This window comes from Chenopodium album, chromosome 18 (genome assembly GCF_948465745.1).
Source record: "Chenopodium album chromosome 18, dcCheAlbu1.1, whole genome shotgun sequence".
Taxonomy (NCBI): Eukaryota; Viridiplantae; Streptophyta; class Magnoliopsida; order Caryophyllales; family Amaranthaceae; genus Chenopodium; species Chenopodium album.
The window spans coordinates 17,298,492-17,321,470 of record NC_137851.1 but is presented as its reverse complement, the minus strand read 5'-3'; the positions used below and the strand labels follow the sequence as shown (position 1 = coordinate 17,321,470).

The window sequence follows — 22,979 nt, the reverse complement described above, 5'->3', positions numbered from 1 at the left end:
CTGGGTATGGGTTTGGGTTCAGATGAGGGTGAGAGGAGTAGGGTGGTTTGTGGGTTTGACCGTTTGGGTATGGGTGTGGTTTGGGGTTTCGGGGGTTCGGTGACAATTTTGGGTAGGGGAAAGGAGTTCAGCGACGGTGGTGGGGTGATGTGATGTTGTCAATTGGGATGGTTTTGATTGGGGTTTTGGTGGTTCGGCGACAGTTTTGGCGGTTCGAAGACGGTTTCGAGTAGGGGAGATGGCGATGAGTGCTAGGTTGGGGTGACGACGATGGCTGGATAGGGGTGACGACAGTGGGAACCGGCGCTGATGGTTGGGGTGGGTGCTAGGTTAGGATTTTAGGGGTTTTTTGTAAATCCAACATATGATTAACACGTGTACAGTGTAAGGCCCACTTAACAATTTTTTTGTATAGCAAAGTGAAGTGGTGTTGTAATTCAAATCGTGACAATTTTGTAGTGTTATTTTCTAAATAATCATTTTTTTTTCCATATTATAAATTACGTATACCCCCTTCTTTTTAGGAGTAAACCTAGTGAGTGACCCCGGGCGTTGCCCGGGTTGCTATTGTTGTAGATGTATAATCGGTAATTTTTTAAATGGCTTTTTAAAACTGCAATTGTCACTGTCAAACCAAAATTGATTTATTCTTTGAATGTAGTTTTTTTTTATTTTTTAATTAAACCTTGTGGTTTGTACTTATATGAATTTTTTTCCATACAAATAACATAGTTGATATTGGCTTAGATGGTTAAATAGTCATATTTGTTATTAGAGGTTGAGGGTTCGAGCCTCCTTATCCTTATGTTTTTATATGGACTAATGTTAGTTGCTTGGGTGATGTGGCATTGTTTAAGTGACGATGTGGCATCATGAGATGGGGGAAGATGACGTGGCGCAACAAAATAGAAACTATGTGGCACGTCGACAATTTTAGGAACGTCTTTTAATATATTAGTATAGATATGTTTTCGGACTCAAGACTCATCTTTCATTCTTTACATTATTTGGGAATTCACCTAGCATATTTCATTAATATAGGCGTTTTTTTTTTGACAAAGGATCAAAACAAATTACATAGTACTAGAAAAGCAAATAAAATGAATTTCCACTTCTCCTGCAATATTGTGAGCCCTGTGAACACGCTGTCTATCTACCTTGTACACATTGCAGTGCAAAAACTTCAATCCAAGCAATTGAATTTGTTGGATGAGCCACATGTAACTGATGCTTCCATGACCATCACCACGAAGAAGAGAAACCAAATTATGAGAGTCTGTAAACACCATAGTGGATCTAATGTTGGAGTGTAAAGCCCACTGTAATCCATAGAAGCAAGCTAGAGCTTCAGCATGCAAAGCCGAAGTACCCCAAAATTGCCACCACCAATAATCCGATCATCTGTAGGATCTTCATTATCAAGACACCAACCCATTCCTGCATTGAGAGACTCTTTGAACCATGACCCATCAATTTGCATTTGAACCAGATCAGACCCAGATTGTTATATCCCCAATTGAGCTGCATGAAAACCAGGCGGGGGCAAACATATGTTGTTTGGAGGAGAGTAGAGGTTTCCAATGACAGTTTCTTCGTCAGTGAAGATAGTTTGTGTCTGGAGTATATCCAAAATTTGTAAAGTAATGGGCTTAGTAAAAGGCGAGTCTGGCCTAAACACCCTATTATTTCTACATAACCAAAGGCTCCAAAGAGTGCCAATGAAGATACAAATGTGGGGACTTTTAATCCCATCCTGACTAATAAAAATTCGGATATAATCTTGGATCCAATCTATAAGAGAGAAGTGTCCATGTAATTCTGAATGGATGCCAAGGCTTCCACTCCACCAGGCTTCCCTAGCAATATTGCAATGTCGAAATAGATGATTAAAAACCTCAACTTGTGTGGAAAAAAGATCGCAAAATAAACTTGGAATAGGAACCCCACGATGAGAAAGCTCACTTTTAACTGCTAACACTTTATTTAACAATTTCCATAAGAATAGTTTCCACTTCGGTTGTATGTCAAGGGACCAAAGGATTTTCCAAAAGGGATTGGTATGAGACAAATTGTGCTGGTCCATCGGCGCCTGTGAAAAAGCATACTCAGTTTTAACCGAATATCGACCTAGTTTGACTCCAATATCGAAAGTCAGATTTAGAGACGTCTAGTGTTTCCAATGCAAGAATTGAAGAAGCCACCTGAGATTGGAAACACTGTGAAACTTTGTGAGCATCCCATGATTGAGTATGTTGATTGATAAAGTAATTAACAGTCCATTGCATAGAAGTTTGCAAAGGAATTCCCGGTTTGAATTCAGGGATCTCTCCATTAATCCAATTAGAGGTACCAACGGGGATGGAACATCCATTGCCCACCTTCCAGCTACACCCAGCTAGTAATAGTGTATCCGCCCGAATTAAACCACGAAGGCCATAGGAATTCCTACCAGTGAAACGATGAGGAACTTGAGGGTGGTTAGGGAGAAACTGAGTTCTAGAACTAAAAACCTTGGACACTAGTAATTAGGGGTTTGAAACAATTCTCCAGACCTGTTTCATGAGTAGAGCCTTGTTTAGAGTGGAGATACATCGAATCCCTAAGCCTCCCATGCCTCGAGGCAAATGTATTTTATCTTTGTTAACCCAGTGCATTCCTTTATTTTCCGAATTAGACCAAAAAAATTTCAGGAGTAAAGAGTCAATTTTTCCAGCCACCGAAGCTGGTAATTCAAAACAAGAAAGGACATGAGAAGCTATAGCAACCAAAATGAAGTTAATAAAAATTAACTTTTGCGACTAAGAAAGGCGAACTGAATTGAGCGCATGTATACGACCAAGTATTTTGTCGATGATAAACTGGAAGTGAACTTTTTCTTTCCTATGAAATCGATAGGAGTGCCAAGATGACAGTCAAACATATGAACATGTTTCATTCGAAAAATAGATTTAAATTCTTCTTGAGCCGCAGTAGTAGTGTTAGAGCTGAACTTGATAAGGGACTTTGAAAGGTTAAGCTCCTGACCCGAGACTTTGGTAAATCGTTGAATGATACCCACAATATTAGTACATGAAGTACTACAAGGCTTGAAGAAAATAAGAGCATCATTGACGAAGAATAAATGTGAAATAATAGAACTAGTTCTAGAAACCTTAATACCTTGAAATAACCTCAAATCCTGACCCAACATTTGGGAGAAAATATCCATACAGAACAGGAAAAGATATGGTGAAAGAGGATCTCCTTGGCGTAGACCGCAATGGGGTTTAAAGGTTTCTGAGGTAATCCCATTAATAAGAGATTTACAGCACACTATTGAGATACATTGTTGAATCATTTGAAGCCATCGATTTGGAACCCATAAGCTCTAAGGACTCTTAGTAAAAAACTCCAATGAATTCTATCATATGCCTTACTCATATCAATTTTAATAGAGGCAAGCTAGTTGGTGCCAGTTTTTGAAGAATTAATCTTTTCCATCAATTCATGACTCAATAAAATATTGTCTGTCATAACTCTTCCTTGGACAAAAGCATGCTGAGAGTCGGAGATTAGCAAAGGAAGATACTTACGAATTCTTACAACTAAGCACTTCGAAGAGCACTTGTAAATGGTATTACATAAGCTTATTGGACGAAGATGACCCACCTGTGTCGGTGTGGCTATTTTTGGAATCATAACAAGTAATGATTGATTCCATTTTTTCAGAAGAAACCCAGAGCGAAAGAAGCTTTGGATAGCAGAGATTATCGAGTCCCCTACAATGTTACAGTGAATCTTAAAAAATTCTGCAGTAAACCCATCTAGACCCGCCGACTTGCAATTTCCCAAGTCAAACATTGAGGCTTTAATTTCAGCAGCAGTAAGAGGTCGTTCCAGATTGTCAATCTCGGACAAGGTGAATTTTGGTAGGTCGAGCTCACGGAGGACGATATCAATTTCCGAATCATAATCTGGGTTGGCGTTGCATTTGAAAGTTTTCTTTAGAGATTGAACAACAACATTTTGGATATCCTTCTGACCATGTTGAAGTAGACCTTGATCATCATGTAAGGAGCAAATTTGATTCTTTTGTTGTCGACTTTTGACTTTCGAAAATAGTAACTTTGATGAACAATCACCATTTAAGATCCAATTCTTCTTACAACATTATCTCCAAAAATGAAGTTGTAAAAGAATATTTTCCTTTGAAGTAGCTATGTTGGACATGTAAGTAGAGGCCTCAGATAAAGAGGTAATGGCCTCCCCTTCAATAGCTAGTTCCTTCGTAAAATTTTTCCAATAGATACTACAGAACTTCTTATGTTCAAGACACTATTGTTGAATTAGGACCTTTACATAACCAAGGTTTTTAGAAAGAATAAACATAGGAGAGCCAGAAGAATTATGTAGCCAAGTTTGTGAGATAAAACCTTGAATATCCATAAAGTGAAGACACCAATTCTCCAGTTGGTAAGGTCTATTGGTTTTCTTAAGAAATGGGGTATCCTCAAAAATAAGTGTCGCATGGTCAGAAAGAAGGATGGGTTGGTTTGTAAGTAAACTGTTTGGAAAATTATGGAACCAATCTGAAGTCATATAAGACCTATCTATGCATTGTAGAATAAGATGATCCTCCTCCCTATTATTAGTCCAAGTAAAGGGTGGGCCTTTGAAAGGCGTCGAGAGGAGACTTGATTTGAATCGGAAATCAATAAAGGCGTCCCAACCTTGAATCACATAGGCGATTGTGTAAGGGTGTTAAACGAATTTTGTGAAGTAATTGTTTTATTTTTAATTTAATTTAATTGATTTAATTTTAATTTCATTTAATTGATTTAATTTTAATTTTTGTACAATTGGCATCACTGATAGTGTAGGTTAGCTAAAAAGTAACTACGATATATTTCAATCTTATTACACAATTACTCCTATTTGATCTCTGCTTAACTTAAAATTTTCTATTACTTTTAAAATATGCATATATTCCTAATTTTGATGATAAAAGATTTGTATGTTTGTGTTATTCATATGTTTTGCTTCTTTTTTTCCTATTGTAATTGATTATGTATTACAATATATGTCGTATTTAGGGAGTAATTTTGTAATTAAGGCCCCGTTCACTTCATCTTATTTTTGCTGAATTGAAATTATTTTTACTGAACTGAAATTATTTTTGTTGAACTTCAATTATTTTTACTGAACTGAAATTAATTTTACTGAATTGAAATTATTTTTGCTGAACAGAAATTATTTTTACTAATTTTGTATTATATTTCTTCTTTAAGTTTACTAATTTTTACTGAACTAAATTTTTTTTTTTACTGAACTGAAATTAATTTTACAGAACTGAAATTATTTTTACTGAATATTATTATTTTAAGGTGAAGTGAACAGGGCCTAAATGGGCAGATTTTTGAATTACAATGACAATCAGCCGTACCTTAATGATGAAAAATGAAAGGTAAGTCCCCAAATGATGAAAAGTATGAAAGGTGAATTCCCAATAATGCATTTGACCCTTATGTTTTGTCTAATTTGAAATCTTTTAAAATCTTATTGAATTTGTCTCGATTTTTAGTTTCCAAATGTGTAACTTTTATATTCTCTTTTTTTTTTTTTTTTTTTTTTGCAATACGTGATTTAAAGTCTTAATTGCAATACTCCATTGAAAACGGTGTAAAAAAGCAATTGAGACAAACATAATAATTAAAAAATATATATATATATCCAAAGAGAATGGTATCAATAAGTAAGAAACTAATAAATTATACTATAACTACAACTTATGTAAAATTGGAAATAATAAATTTTCATGACAAAATTCAAATGAAGCAAAAGATGTATCGAGTATAAACCAAAAATAAGCCGAAATTAAAAAAATTTATATGTGAAGATAACAATCATAGTCATTTCCATGCAATTGTGCATGCACGGGATCTATGCTAGTCATGCTATAAAAACGCAAAAAAAGGACAGGATGTCTACTGCCCATTTCTAGACGAGGACGAGCATGTCACTAAACATTATCCTTTGAATATTCCAAAATCCCCATTGTTCTTTAGTAGAGTAAGTCAAAATCATAAATTATATAGGTTAGTCATTTCTCTACACTACTAAACTTTGAGTCATTTCTTCACTCCCACCTAAACTTATAAATAGATGAACCTAAAAACTGTCCACCAAATGAATAAATAGTGTTAAGGATTTTTATATAATAAAAGACAAGAATTGACAACTCTTATCAAGAACCCCCATTTAACTTTCAATCCGTTGCTTACTAACACATGTTGAACAAATGAACTTTTATTAGTACATTTCTATGTTTTCTTAAAAAAAAATAAAGAGCTTTAAATGTTTCACAAAATGTGGTTTTTGGTTGGGGGATTATTTATGAAATTATAGGTGTTGATTGGAGTTAGATATGAGAAGGGATATTGTACACTCATTTTCACAATTCAATTAGCCATCTTTCTCATTTATTGCCCTAATTTATTGCAGTAGGTAGCAGATTAATTTATTTTATTTTGTAAAAGAAAAAAAAATTAAAAAAATAAATAAAAACACCTTAAGTTCTTGGCATATGCCATATGGTTAAGAACATTACAACAGCAAACATAACATTTGGTAGACATTAAATATGACTAGATCATGGTACAATTAAAGGGTTGGCAACTAATACAGAGGTACAAATTGCAATGATTTTTACGGTGTATAATCACTCTTTTCACAGCCCAACTGCCCAAGAATCTGGCCAAGAAAGCTTGACAATTCATCACAAGTTTATGCTCTGAAAGGTCTGTTGCCTGAAAATTATTAGCAGATAAAAAAATAAATTAGATTCAGTATAAGAGATCCAGAATTGAAACTTCTAGCAAATTCGCCTGCAGATACATGTCCTTATTATACAGCCTGAAGTGAAAATCACATAAACAGTTTTTAGTAGCCAAATCTCTGGTGAATCAGATAAAGGGATTTACAGATAAACATGCACATTCAGCATGAAGCTCTTGCCAGATCTTCTAGAAAACGCACACAAAGACGCAAACCTTCACGTGTCATTTTAAATTATACACTACTTGTATATGATTAGGATAATCCTTGAATAAAACGACATACAACCACCTACTAACCTAGTGTACATCATCAATTCAAGTAAACAGCTTCTATAACAGGAAGTTTTATCTTTATGTTGAATTAAGGATGGACCGTTGGGGAGCGGGGTGTTCATCAGTCACCAGAATGAGTCTCTTAGTCAATATGCATACAACAGGACTAGGTACTTCCGAAACAAATCTATCAAAGTTTGTGACTGTCCCACTTGCTTAAAATTCATACGTAATTGATTACGATTATAGAAGCCTACAAAATGTAGTGCACTTATTTGGAATACCCAGGGTGACATAAGAAGGAATAACACGAGCAACCTTGATTACGATTATAGAAGCCTACAAAATGTAGTGCACTTATTTGGAATACCCAGGGTGACATAAGAAGGAATAACACGAGCAACCTTTCGAAAATTCCATTTCGCGTAGTGGCTAAAGGAGTAACAACAATAGATATACCAGGAAATAAACTTACCAAATATAAGTTGATTGATGCTTCCTTGGTTGGCTGCTAACCTGCAATATGCGGTACAAGGTTACGATCTTAAATTAGTAAAAATCTAAAATCTCATTACAAACTGTTGTCACAAACGCTACTTCAGTATTAACAGCAGAAGAAACATAACTCAAATCTTAGAACAACCAATTCCAGTAGTTCAGTTTTGAGAGGCATTTCATACTAAAGTTACTGCCATGATCTATGTGATGACAATTCTGACAGTAAATAAATTCCTTTGCCTGTAATAAAATCACTGCAGGGGACAAAGTCAATTTCACAAGTGGCACATTCATTTGAGAGCAAAAAAATCAGGAAAATTAAGTTTATACGTAGTGACTGACAAAAAATAATGAAATAAACAAATAAATTTGCAGATATCCAGCATTTTGAATTTTCTTTATGCCAATCCCATAGCAAGAAATAATTCCAACATTCATGATTAGGGGTTCTCGTAGCAATCAATACATTTTTTTTTCAAATTACTTCTGCAATGCCCTATAGAGAAGCCTGAATCACAAACATAAACTATAAAAAAATCAGAAATTTGCCTAAACAATGTGTTGATCCAATGATAATGTAAAGATACACTATATGTCAGATACCCAGAATCTAAAATTACAAGAAAAAGGGAAAGGAAAACTTAAAGGGGGTATTGAGATTAAGTTTATCAATTAAGGGTTAGAGTTAATACCAAGTGGCCCACTGACTTTACCCTGTATAAATCTTATGAAGAACAAAGAGTTGTTGAAAAACTTTTACATGTATTTTTTTACTGCTTAAAAAGAGAGAATAAGAAAATAAACAGCCTGGACCTGTAAAAATAAAAATAAGGGTGATTGTAGGTTGTAGTTGTTATTAATGCTTCCATAATCTTTTATGAGTCAAGCCCATGTCCTGAGTGATTGAGAGAGATACAGACAGATTGAAAGGGATAGGAAAGACACTAAAAGTTTACCTAAACAAGATAATATGTTTTTTATGCTCGCAAATTCTTATAAAGAGGCACTTAAAGGAACAACTTTCCTTACAAAATAATATATCAAAAAAAACACCAGTAAATTATTTTTTTTTCCCCACTTAATTTCTCTCTATTTGTTTCCTCTCATGGAGCTTCTCACAGCACTCTATCTATTTCCCTTCTTGTACATCGCTTACCTTCTATGTAAGCGGGTAATTAATAAGAGGGATCAATGCTGCTACATGCTTCACTATGAGTGCTTCAAGCCTCCAGAAGATAGGAAGCTAAGCACTGAAAAGTGTGCCAGCATTGTATTCCGAAACAAGAGACTTCGTATAGAGGAATTTAGGTACCTCTTGAAAACTATAGTGAGTTCTGGCATTGGAGAGTCAACTTACTGTCCTAAAAATGTCATTGAAGGCAGAGAAGCAAGTCCTACTCTTAATGATGCCCTGGAAGAGATGGATGAAATCGTCTTCGCAACACTTGATAAGCTATTCGATAGGTCAGGAATATCCCCAACAGATGTTGATATCCTTATCGTCAATGTCTCCTTGCTTGCTACAGTTCCTTCTCTCACATCCCGGGTTGTTAACCGTTATAAAATGCGGCACGACATTAAGACATTTAACGTCACTGGGATGGGTTGTAGTGCAAGCCTCATTGCCATTGATATCGTCCAGCAACTTTTTAAAGTACACAAGAATGTGAACGCTATTGTCGTTAGCAGTGAATCCATGGGAACACACTGGTACACGGGCAGAGACCGATCCTTCATGCTCTCCAACTGTCTGTTCCGCACAGGGGGTTGCTCAATGCTCTTCTCAAACAACAGACATTTGAAACATCGGGCTATTATCAAGCTCAACTACTTGTTGAGAACCCACCTTGGAGCCGATGATGAGGCATACAATTGTTGCTTCCAAAAAGAAGACGATGAGGGGTACCCTGGATTTTGTCTCACCAGGCATCTCCCAAAGGCAGCTGCTCAAGCCTTTACTGAGAATCTTAAGGTACTGGTGCCTAGGATTTTACCGTTACGGGAGCTGATCCGATATCTACTTATATCTAGTAGTTGGACAAAGGGTGACCTTGAAAAAGTTGGACAAGGATTAAATTTCAAGGCTGGTATTCAACACTTCTGCATACATCCAGGTGGCAGAGCTGTTATTGATGGTACAGGAAAAGGCTTGCAGCTCAGTGATTACGATTTGGAACCCGCTAGGATGGCACTTCACAGATGGGGGAATACCTCGGCCGCTGGCTTCTGGTATGTTCTGGGTTATATGGAGGCTAAAAAGAGACTCAAGAAAGGGGATAAGATTCTCATGATCAGCTTTGGGGCAGGGTTCAAGTGCAATAATTGTTTGTGGGAGGTGATGCAAGATTTAAAAGATAGGAATGCTTGGGATGACTGCATAGATGAATACCCAGTGAAAACAATAGTAAATCCATTTATGGAAAGGTACAACTGGATCAATGACGAAACATTGAGCTTCGTTAGACTGGACTAGAGAGGCAAGAACACCACCAATACTGTTAGCATATTGTTTTTCATGTATGTTGTTCTTAATCTTGAATTTTATGTGTTTTCTTTTTATTATAAAATTTTAGGTTTCCAGCATAATTGCTGATTATAGGGCCATATTATTCTGGTTATAGGTCCATGTAATTCTTACACCAATCTGATTGATCTAAAATCTCCCCACAAAAAAGAAACGAGAGAATAAAGTTATTTTCTTGGTTTTATAATTAGAGTGAGTACCTCAATTTTTTTGCAAGTACTTTCTGGAAAATGCCCTAATCACCCTGTTATATTCGAATTGAGCACCACCCAATAACCAAACACGGCCCTCTGGAGCCTTATCCGCTAACAGTAGACTGAATTACTCCATAACAAACTCTACTACCAGACCATGGATTAGGATGAGGATTATAAGGGAGAAATATGTCTTGTGGAAAATTAAATGTCACATAAAAGGTTGGGTAGCATGATAAAACACTTCCACATATAGGTGATAGGTACTAAAACTACTCCCCGGCCCCTCTGTTCTTTCCCCTCCTGAAACCACCTTCTCTGGTTCTCCACCAACCCTTAATTTAGCCCCTTGTATGCATGGCTTCGGATCTACTAACCCTTACCCTCAAATGCGACTACACCAACGGGGTCACGTCTTGTTTTCCCAGTGAAAATTATGAAATTTTAATTTACTTCCTAATATTAGAAACAACATACAGACATACAGTTGCTTGCTAATTCATTACATTACCATAACAAACATTCTTCAAGGATTCAAGCTTGCACACAATCTTATGAAAATCAAAGGAACATTAGCTATCCTTAAATTGGTTTAATAAAATCAAAAAAATAAGTTTCCAACTAAACAGGACATATTTTTAAAATTAAACTGTTCACATCACATATGAAGCAAGTCTTTGTCTATAACCACAAAAAGCAATAATCTGCATATTAAGAAATTAGGTGTAAATAAACAACTCGTTAATCAACCTATTCCTAGAATATACATAACTTGCTTAAACATAACTTGGAAAGACAGCTATCATCAAAACAGTCTTTAATGCTTGACCAGTCAGTAAGTGAATTGAATAAATGGCTCCAACTCTAACGCTACTTTCAGAGGTTGACATTTCTCAACCAAATCAATATTATCCCTCCGTTTCATAGAGGAGAAAGAAGACACATTACTGTGGTAGGTCAAAATGCTACTAGTACCACAAGCGCTTCTGAAAGCAGAACTTAATTCAGTCATCAGAAGTCCACAGCCTTCAGCGAGTAGTTAAAAGGTTTGCTATAGAAAAAGAAGATAGTCTCTAAAACTTACTAGCATGGCAAATGCAACTTATCCTAACTGCAACTAAATTTAATATTGACTGAAGTATTTGGACACGATATAGTCACCACACCTTCCTCACTAGGATATTGCAACTACTTTTGTATCCGTTGACTCAAAAAATTATTTGTATAGAAGTTCCTTCCAGTAATACGTCAAATATACCGTTGGCGACATATTTTGGTTCGTACAGGTGTTTTCATTTAATTAATTGTGCTTATGATATCTGTTAGCATTATTATTGAGCAGAAATCCAAACACAAATATCCCTCCAACATGCACAAGCTTTCTTCTATTTCTTGTTCGAGATAGACTCTCTTTAACAAATTCTCCTCAACAAATAAGTGATTAACCCAAATGCACTTCATCTCTGGCCTACAACCAAATATACATCTATTCAATTCCCATACCCTCTCTCTCTTAGGGTCCCAACCCAGGACCAACTATACATCTTTAAAACAAGCATCAATGTTTAAAATGCTGTTATCAATAGCAACCCATAATCATTACCCAAATAGCTACGTAAATTCTAGATTATTGGCAACTGAATAAAAAAAACTAGGATGCAATTCATTAACCTAACTGCATCGCCAGATCTTAATCTAAGAATCATGAGCACACTATAAAATTTAACTGAATCTTTTACAGAACAATATCATAATTGTCCCATAAGTTGTCACTTTCCCAAAGCAAAACTATAGACGAGGGACTAACTTTGATTAATCCATAAAAGGGGTATGACCACTCAAAGCCTAAACATAACTGGGGTAGTGAGAGACTGATAGCCACTTTCATGGGCAATGCAGGCGTGGTTTGCAGCTGTTGTGGCCTTGTGTTTTGGTCTCAGTAAGCTCCAAAATCCTTAACAATGTGGTTGTGATGCAGTAATGTTGCTGAAATTTACCACCATGACCATGGTATAATTTTGACCGAATCACCATATCGCAAATGGGTTTTGAGGTTACCACAACCAAAATATTAAGCCGCAACAGTCACGTACTGCCCAAGTTGCCCACAAAAGTGGTTTTGCGACCAATACAGCTATCACGTCCATTTACGAGATTTAAAACCATGCCATGGCCTAAAGTGTGCGATTGTGGTCACAAAGCATTAGCGACAGAATTTTCACCCGACAAAAAATAAGGAGAATGAATCATTTAGGAACAAAAAAAAATGACCATAATCCCCTGTTGCCAACAGAGATCCTTTACTCCCTTCAATTATCCAAGAATTCACTGATGCTTGAGTGCTTCTGTGACAGACAAGTAATGGAGGAGGGTCCAGAAGGCAATTTATGATTATAAGTTCTGCATGTGCATAATAGAAAGTTTTAATTTCACAGGACCAGAAAGGACAGAGGATGGATGTTCAGTAATAAGTAACCTCTTGCAACCTTTCCTTCTACAACCACTTCTCCTAAGTCCTTTACTCCTTACTAATGAAACATGAAAAGTAAAAACAATACTAAATCTGCCACAAACTAAATCCTCAGATCTTTCATGTACCACAATTTACAAAAGCATATTGTGGGTCTTCATTAACATCCGCCCTATGAATTTCAAAAACATACATGTGGGTCTTCATAAACATCCACATCCTCTATGATCATTAGATGAGCAATTTGATCATTTCTAATCTTCTTAGTTTGACATCTACTCTCTTAGAATTCATCACCATCACATTGTTCCATCTCATCAAGGCATTCAGATGCCTCCTCTTAGCTGTTACTTTTTTTATCATACAATCTTCTTCAGGTGTTCCTCCATTCTAACAAAATAATTTCCAATTATTTGTCCATTGGCTAGGATCTGTGTTACCTAATCCGTGATGCATTTTGATACACGAGTATGCAGAACATAATTTGCTACCTAATTCTGATTTAGAAGCCCAAAAGTGTTCCATTGTACCAGTACGAAATTTGTAGGGGGGAACCAGAATTTAGGTAACACTGGCTAGGATAATTGACACTACTTCCATAAAGTTTTTACCCAAATAATTGAGTTATATAATAGGTCCTCCTTACTCCATAGGAGACTCTTTGGTCTTGATGCATCCCCAGAAGATCTTAGAACGCCATTGAGATATGCTCTAGTGTCAGAAACAGTCTTAATAGAGAATAACATTAATCACTGTTCATACCTTCAATTCTCTTGGAAAGCATATAACTAAGTGAAGACTACCACCAAAAAGACAGAATTAAAACAAACTCCTAACATATCAAATGGAAAACACAACTGTAACATAAATTTTAACTCCTTCCTATATACATGTGAAATGTCAGATGTAATATACCCTGTCAGTATGCAAAACCAATTCAAGGCACAAGCACATTCAGAAGAAAAAAATTTTTTTGCTACAAAGCTAGTTCCCCTACTGTATGAGGTACAGTATCAGATGTAGAAGCTAGAGGCCGTTTACATGCATTGTGGCATTATCTTCTATGGTGACCAATACCCTCTGCACGATACACATTAGATGCAATCAAGTATATTCCTATATGATATCCACCCATGTATCTACAATGAGCTAATGCCATGAATGTAGATCACTCTTTTCACCCAATCTCATACTCTCTCTTGTTTTTTTAAGTGTAACACTTCCCATAATCAGCCATCTTTTTTACGTGCAACAATTCTAAAAATGGAAATCTTGTACACTTTTGTATCATCTCTCTCCAGTCCCCACCCATAGTCTCCACTCTACCTGTTTATTATTTCCTTTCTCTCACATCACTTACTTTAAAATAATCATTCACCCAGTTTCTCTTTTCTATAACTTTTAGATTTTCCAACAACCTTACTTCCATATTAGTTTAACAAATTCAACTAAAGCTCCAAAAACTACATAAAGTCAACTTGTTGAATTGAAAAAAAAAAAAAAAAAAAAAAAAAGGAATTACTCATTTTAGTCATCCAAATGTGCTACACTACTACCTTCACCTACCTTATTATAAAAGGGTCATGGGTCTTCTCTTCATAATTGTGAGAAATTAAAAAGACTCTTTGGTTTATGTTCTTGAATGTTGGGTTGTACACTTGTACTTTAAGGGGTGTTGTGAGAGTTACTAATAAATTTTAATTGATATGTGAGGGGTGTTTTCCTCATAAACTCTCGTTTTCCATGTAGTTTGTATCTCTCTGTTTATACATATGGTTTCTTTTTATCTTTACTATGATTCTTATCTCCCGTCATTAATCTATACTTATATATTAAAAAGCGTTCCTAAAATTGTTTTTGTGTCACGTAGTTCTGCATTAGTTGTGTGTCACATCATCATTTTGTGCCACATCACCACTAGCATTGCAATAATTATTTTATGTCATTATTTACTTGAAAAAAACATCCCACAAGTTTCAAACACTAAACCTCATGGATGTAAGATAACATTTCTTACCATCTTAGCCAATTGTAATTTATGTTCTCTATTTACACATAAATAAATTTATCTTTACTTAAACACAAAAAAAAGATAAAGAATATGCGGAATAGTCTCAACAATAATTTTAAGACAATAGAGGATTATTCTCTTTAATCCTCTTTTTATTAACATTATGTTTCAAAGTAACAACCCGGTGCACTGGGGGCCATATACTAGCTATTGTTTTAAAAAGAGAGAGAGGACAAACATGATACTGAGGGTTTTAACATTAAGATGTGGGGAATTAAGATATTTTCTTATATAGTAAGGAATGAGGTCAAGGAGGTTTGAGGGGGACTTTATGATCCCTATTATCAGTTCCATCAATAAAATCCAATCAAACATCACTAGCATATTTTTGCAATGGTGAATTGGTATCAAGGCCTCCATGGCCTTCAAGCTATGAGTTTTATATATTGTTTTTGTCCCTTTCTTATCTTAATCAATAGGTGACAGCCATAGAGAAAAATCACAACTGTAAGTCAGCAAACATGGTCTCAGACTTTTCGTATCTACCATAGTGTGAAAAAGCAAGCACCTTGCAAAATGTATACAAACTCTTAAATAGACCTAGTTCACATTAATTTATTATAAACCACTAATAGTAGGGTCACTATATTTAAATGTTGCTATTTAAACATAAAGGTTGTGATATTAATACAAAGGTCACTACGTTAAAATAAAGGAAAAATTGTCAAGAATAATATGACCTTTCACCATAAAAAGACAGTTTGATTATTCCGGAATAAAATGACTTTTAACATGAATCTGTTCAAAATAGAAAGGAACCGGTTGGTGACCTATTTAATAGGTTAATGGTGACACGTGTAGTGAGGTGATTGGTCAATTTTTTACAAAACTATTTTCTCATAAATAATTGATTTTATTATTTTAAAAAAAAAAAAAAAAAAAAAAAAAAAAAAAAAAAAGCTCATAATCCATCACTGCTAGTCACCAGTAGCTCCACCCCATCATTGCCCAGCCACCACCAGTTCATACAGTCATACCGCCCTCCACCACCATTCCTCACCCCCACCGTACCCTCCATCACCAGCCCCAAAAACCAAACCATCCTGACTGAAATCCGATCCCAACCCCCACCATCAACCATACCCGACATCAACCACCGTCCTTTACCCGTACCCTCCACTACATCGACAAACCCGATCTTGCCCCCACCAGCCGTGCCGAAACCCCCACCCCATCCTTCCACCACGAACCCAAACCACACTTCCAAACCTCTACGAGCCCAAAACTTTCCCAACAAAACCCTTCTACCACCACTATTTTCAAACACAACCATAAAATTGATTGGCCCTGCAGGGATACGAGAGGATTTTGGGAGCTGCAAGAAGTGGGAGATGAAGGGAGTTAGGTGACCTTGCGGGAAAGAGGGAGGTGACTGGTGCTAGTGTCACCTGGGGTATAGCCATTGGTGGTGGCTGATATAGGGAAGGAGAGGAGGAGGAGGCAGAGCAGTTACAGGTGGAAAGGGGAAGGTTTAACTTTTTAAAATAAAAATCATTTTATTAAAAAGAAAAATGTAAAAATTCAAATAAAAATCCTAACCAATCACTATGCGACACGTGTCTAGTTTAACCTATAAAACAGGTTACCGGTTATTCATTCTATTCAAAAAAGATGTGTGTCAAAGGTTATTTTATTCTGGAATAATCAAAAAGTCGTTTTATTTCTGGAAAACCGGTAAAAGGTCGTATTATTCCTGACAATTAAAATGAAAGTCATTGTATCATGTGAGGTCCACTTTTCTTAAATACCGTGATAAAGTGTGTGTTGCAACTATAAAGAAATGGAGGAAGTAGCATATTAGATGTCAGTATAAAGAATATCAAGGCAGAATAGACCTATTCAATAACAGAATGGACTTAAATTAGTTCCATGATCACACCCACTTGGTGTAATTTAAGAAAACTTGCACAAGGCAGTAGCCAATACTTATTTGAAAACCAAAAAGTCCATGACAATTGGTAAAAGAAGGTCATGAACAGCAATTCATATACAGATAAAAATTCCAAGGGAAATTACCAATTTACCACAGAGGTCAGAGGTACCCATAGAAACTGACATCTCATGGGAAGTGAGTTCTCACGCAAAACACATAAAGGCCTTTGAGTAATTAATTCAGGTAAACTGAGAAATATTCAGGACCTCTCAAAAACAGGGTTAATCAAAGAGCTTTTAGCTTACCTCGTGACAAAATATTCAGCTTTTCTTTTTTAAAGCTAGCTGAGAGCTTCTTTCTACTGCTATATACTAGTCACCAGAGTAACCAGAAACTTCATTTAATATGGTTGCAGCATTGCAGTTATGTGAAATGTCAGATCTCATTTCAGCTGCATAGAAAAGGCAATACAAATGAGGCACAAAAAACCAACCAGCCCCGCCCACCAAAAAAAATATATATATAAGCAATAAGAACACAAGGAAAATAAAATCAAACTTCCTAGTGGCACAACCTAGCTAAGAAAGAACATAGATTGCTCCTCAAAGGAATCATTCAAGGTACAAATTTGCATACCCCCTTGATTTAGATATAAATCCCTTGTAACCATAATGTGGACCTCATTAGTCTTCTAAGTCATTTTATAGTCGTTATCTCATCATCATGGTTTTACTTTCACCTCAAATAAATATGATTAAATCAAAACAAGTGGAGAAATGCTCAGTTGTTCATTACTTCATTTCATGACAAAAAATAAGTTTGATGAGTTCACATAGGTTTAGGTAAGGTCAAACAAGTTTCACTACTGAGTTTGGTGAAAAAGACAACACATTGATCACAATGTTACTCATAATTTAAACTAGAGTGCTTAAGATACACGCCACGACTTGTCTAGTCATCCAGATAATACATTGTCTCCTCAGACAGCAATTGCATAACCTTGTCACACTTCAAAAAACATCTCACAGAAAAAGAAAAAAATAATAATAAAATTAGGCACAATCAAAGATTGGCTTTAAACATAAATATTTTAAGACTCAAACTGTAATCATCTATAAAATTATTCGGCCTGATAAAATCCTGTTCTGTGGCCTTGCAGTAAATCTACAGCAATTCCTCAATCATTCACCAGTTCACCTTCACACAAACTAGTCAGGAGTAAGGAAAATTACTAGTTATGGAAGAAGTGTCATCTATAATGTTTAAACTTATCTCATTGAATATAATTAATGCTTTTCACATGTTATGAATTATGATCTTCAACATAAGTTTTGTAATCATCACCTTCCCTTTGATAGCACAAATTCATTAAGTAGTCCAGCTCAAAAAACAAAGAAGTTGAATAAATTAGACCCTGCAGAGTCCAAAAAAGTAATATTACTCAAAACTAAATCTTTTACACCATAAACAAATTCTAAAAAAGATAATCAACTTGATCTATTTATAAGTCTCAGAGCCCCATTTAAAAGAAAATTATACTATTTACCCCTTTTCTGGATTGTTGTTCACATAATCACATGGGAAACAATTTGTAAAATTCTTCTGCTAACCCACTGAATCCTAATCGAACTTACATTGTTTTCCAGCAAAAATATCAACTCAGAGAAAAATGAGGAACACCAATCCAAAAGACAACATATAGAATCTAAAAGGCAGAATATGACGTGTGTCTGTGTTAAGTATACAGGCAATGGTTCATTGTTGTCACAAATAAAATAGCACACGAAAGTCACAGGCTGCCATTCGGAAAAAGGGTCAAGAGCCTCAATTTCAAAGACAAATAAGGGGTGAGACACAAATAAAAGTCTAAATGACGGATTATCTTAAAGGTATTTTATTAGCTCTGAAATCATTTCATAGAGGTTTTTGCTTTGCAAAATTATGTAGTTAACTATGTTCTATAGATTTAATTTCTTAGTAATCAGTCAATATGGTTTTATTTCTTTCCCTGTAATTGTATTGAATTAGCAGATAACTATTCTAAGGTTTAGGGTAATCTCAAACCCATACCAAAAATATTTTCTTATCACCAAGTAATGCCCTCACTTTTGTAAATAACAAGCTGGATCTCTCAGCACATAACTTCATCCTCTCCCTAATAAAGCACCAACTACCAAATGTTTGGAAGATCCTCAACGCGCTTTTCCAATGTTTATAAAGTAGTAACTTAAAATGACTTATTGCTGAACAACTGTCTTAAGCCCACACTCTGCATAGCTGGTGCCTCTTTCATCCCAACTCGTCTACCTGTTTAGATTTGTGGGTTGTGATTCAAACACTTCCCCAACAAGTCAACTAGCTTCAACTTGTCCAACAGGTCTTCCCCAAAATCATCTACATCTCCTCATCACATTCACATATACTCCCTCCATCCTAAAATGGATTTCATACTTACCTTCAAAAAAAAATTGAAAAAAAAAAGAAAAAAAAAAAAAATCACTTGCCATTCAAGTAAATTCTCTCTCTCTCTCTCCCTCTCTCTCTCTCTCTCTCTCATTTTTCCCCTATCTACTATTCTAAATCTTGAAGTGACACCCAAGTACGATATTCTCTCTCTCTCTCTCTCTCTCTCTCTCTCTCTCTCTCTCTCTCTCATTTTTCCCCTATCTACTATTCTAAATCTTGAAGTGACACCCAAGTACGATATCTATTTAAGGATAGAGGGAGTAATAAGACCTCAGTACTTGGCTTAGGGTTCTCCAAGCAGCCTCTTATAAACTACCTAAGAAATCAATAATCACTTGTCACTGTGAGATCATCCCATTCTCTGCAGTCTTCGCACCTTATTATTGCCTAAAATCCTCAAACACAAACATGTCCTTAACAGTTGAATATTAGGATGAACTTGAATTCATATCATCTTATAAAAATCAAGAGCCACACCCATGAGTAGTCATTTGCCTGCTTTTAGCCTTAGAACTTTGAACAAGTCCTTCCAAAAGTGAAAATTATGCATAATTGTTTCATTGTTTTAAGTGGGTATTGGGTAGTGGTTTGTACACCATATATGGTGGATATATTACATTCCTTTCCATCCCCAGTCCACTATTAAGAATTCTGCAGCTATGCCATGGGCAGGTGCAGGGATATTAAACATGTCAGCTGGGTTGTCATCCCTATTTCTTAGTACAAGAAATTGGAACGACCTCTAAAGGCTCTAATTGGGTTTTTCTCCCTTGATGGAACCCTCAGTTGGTTAATACTTCATTAAATGAGATGCCACATTTTCTTAAGAACCTACATTAATAACATGGTAAGGAAATAACTTCTTAGTATGAGTAACTAGACCTGCCTCTCTGCTTTTAACCAATTAATATTTTTGGTACATAGCTACTATCCTGAAAAGCAACATATGAGAATGCACGGAGGCTCTGAAAGGCAACTGAAATGCCTGGTTGTGTGAGCCAAGTGGGTGTAGCATAAGTGGGAAGAGGAGCATGGGATTCTGGCAGAAGGTGTGAATACTGATGATTATAATATCTCTGTTGGCCAATATAACCCCGTGCCCTCCAAATTGACATGGCTTCAATAAATATTTTCCCTTGGTTTTAGCTGAGTGCTTACATAAGTGGTTGAGCTACCTAAGAGGATAGAGTTGTCGTAAATCCTTTGACTTTTCCATTAGGTTCAAGAAAGGGAGCCTATCTGACCTCTCAGATTTACTAATTTTCAATTAGACAAAAGATAGATATTCCCTAGAATGGTTGATCAAAACAGTATTACACCAGATTCTGAAGTTGATCATAAACTAAACTGGCTTTACTGAAAAGTTTGATCCTCAAGGAACACTTATTTTTGGGTGTAAAAAGTGCCACAAAGTGTAAATGATGCTACTGGGATTCTATACTGTGCCTAATACAACGACTACTCCCCCCTCCCCAACTCCCAAGACTTTACCGAGTTTGCTGGCAATCACTTCAGGAAAACTATATGCCATATTTGGCTCATCATCTCCTTGGTCACATTAATAGTTCTGAAGATATACGATATTGAGAAACATATCCAAGTCCCCATTTTGGCTACAGCCCAGAAGGAAATTGTTATCATGGGCTCCAGTTTCTCAAAAGCGCCAGTGAACCAACTACTTAGGTCTTCGGAAACAAGAGAAAATTGTAGACAAACCCCTAAATTGTCTCCGCAATAAAGATATTTTCAACAAATAAACCTCAATTTGCAAAGCCTAATCCATCATAAAAGAGCATGTACGAGAACGTCCGTGTAGCAACAAAAACACAATAGTTTTTCACCTAATCTCACACTATCAACCTGTAACAGTAAATTTCCGCTTTCCGGTCTTTAAAAAACTACAGATTTTATCTCTTATTTGATCAATTTTTACTGATGATTCTTCACTCCCCTCATTCAAACTCAAAATAACAGTTTTGCTGTACACTTTTTTTAGTCCCAAAACTGAACATTTTACCTTTTGAATTCAACAGATAATATCTAAATTTACAACTTCAAAGAAAAAACCAAACCCTTGAGAAAATTTAGTACACATATCTCTGCAATCAGTTTATATAAAACCTTTCAGAAATAACTCTATAATTCTATAAATAATTGTCAATAACATAAACATGGAAATGTCACAAGTACTTCAACTTGAACACAAAAGTACTCAAAGCATATTAATATCCACAACACCAACAAATAAAATCAAGCAATTTCACAAGAATTTGCAGCATTTCCATTTCAGAATATACTAACATAAAACCCCATTAATCCCCTCTTTATGAACAAAACCCACTTCATTCAATCAACTTATAAAGCAAAATAAATAAATAAATAAATAAATAAGCCGATTGGAAGAAAATTGTACATACCCAGTTGCTAATTGAGAAAGATAAAATTCTTGGAAATAATGTGGGTATTGAAATTCAGGGTTTTTCAAGGGATTAAAAGACAGGAGTATTGAGTACCGCGTAGTAGCTAGTAATGGCGAAGTAGATTGAGAAAGAGAAGTGTGTAGAATAGTAAATGCGCTAAGTCTCGTGGCTCATGCATATGAATCCCTCAAGTTGAGTACATTCTAATGATTGCCAAATGCCAACCAAATTCTTTTCTTGTGAATAACTATTCAATTTAGTGGGGTCGTGCTCCGATGATGACTGACTTTGGCCGGTCCACCACCTCCTTCCTCTCCAACTCTCCCGAGTGCATCTCAACACATGGTTGATAGACATTTACAATGCAGATAGGATGCATGAGGTTGTTAAACAACGCTCCCATTTTACAAGGAATCGCTCGTATTTTAATTCAAAATTTCGTATTTATCCCTTGTAAATAAATACTCACGACAACAATAAAAATACTAATATTAATTACTCAGTTAATGACAAAATTAATAATAATCATAATAAAAAATTATAATAAATATACAAAGATTACAATAATAAGTTTGATTAATTAATCAATTAAAAAAACAAAAAGAAAATATACATCCGCCTAAAAAAATTAGGATCCCCTAGGTGGATCCACTTAAAATTTCCGGATCCACCTAGGAAGATCCAGAAATTTTATGCAGATCCACCTTGGTGGATCCACTTAAAATTTTCAGATCCTCCTAGGAAGATCCAGAAATTTTAGGCAGATGTGGAGATCCGCTAAAATTTCCGGATCTTCTTAGGTGGATCCGGAAATTTTAAGGTGGATCCTAATTTTTTAGGCGGATGTTTATTTCAATTTTTTTTTTTTTAAAAAAGGTACGAAAACTTATATAATCCTCCGATGAAGCCTCCGGTGTCCGAACGTTGTTGTCGTCCATTGTCCTAAACCCGTCATTAATGTTTAATAATTTTTAAAAAAAAATTGATGGGGGGTCGGTTGTGGTGGTGTCGGGAATTTTTTTTTACCACGTGGTAGTAAAGTGGAGGGCTCGGGAATGATATTATACCATTATATACTACAACTTACACAAATGGTAATATCGTCTTTCCATGTCAAAAAGGGAGTGATGCCCTGTAAAATGGGAGAGTTGTTTAGCAGTTCAATTAAAGATAGGATTTTTCTAAGTTGTGCCCCTAAACTTTTTAGGTTTCTAAGTTGTGTCCATGCTTTTTCAAATGTCTAAGATGTACCCTCAACCTCACTGATTTTTATTACTCCCTCCATTTTTTTTTAAGTGACACACTTTCCTTAAACGGCCGTTTTTTTTTTTAAGTGACACACTTCCTCTTTTAGAAATTCTTTACATTTTAATAA

At 35.6% G+C, this 22,979-nt stretch overlaps 1 long non-coding RNA gene and 1 pseudogene across 3 annotated transcripts; one reads left to right on the top strand and one right to left on the bottom strand.

The window, feature by feature from the left end:
* Positions 1-6,524: 6,524 nt before the first annotated feature.
* LOC145591591 (uncharacterized) lies at positions 6,525-21,976 on the bottom strand. 2 transcript variants are annotated; one of them, XR_014102328.1, is made up of 5 exons: positions 21,602-21,976; positions 18,063-18,132; positions 17,024-17,169; positions 7,564-7,604; positions 6,525-6,785 (listed from the first exon to the last, which is right to left on the bottom strand). It is a non-coding gene; the product is annotated as an uncharacterized LOC145591591 (long non-coding RNA). The 2 variants fall into 2 exon arrangements; XR_014102327.1 differs by lacking the exon at positions 18,063-18,132 and having other exon boundaries at positions 21,602-21,966.
* LOC145591590 (3-ketoacyl-CoA synthase 19 pseudogene) lies at positions 8,421-10,280 on the top strand (annotated as a pseudogene). Its single transcript, XR_014102326.1, has one exon. The product of XR_014102326.1 is annotated as a 3-ketoacyl-CoA synthase 19 pseudogene (transcript).
* Positions 21,977-22,979: the final 1,003 nt, after the last annotated feature.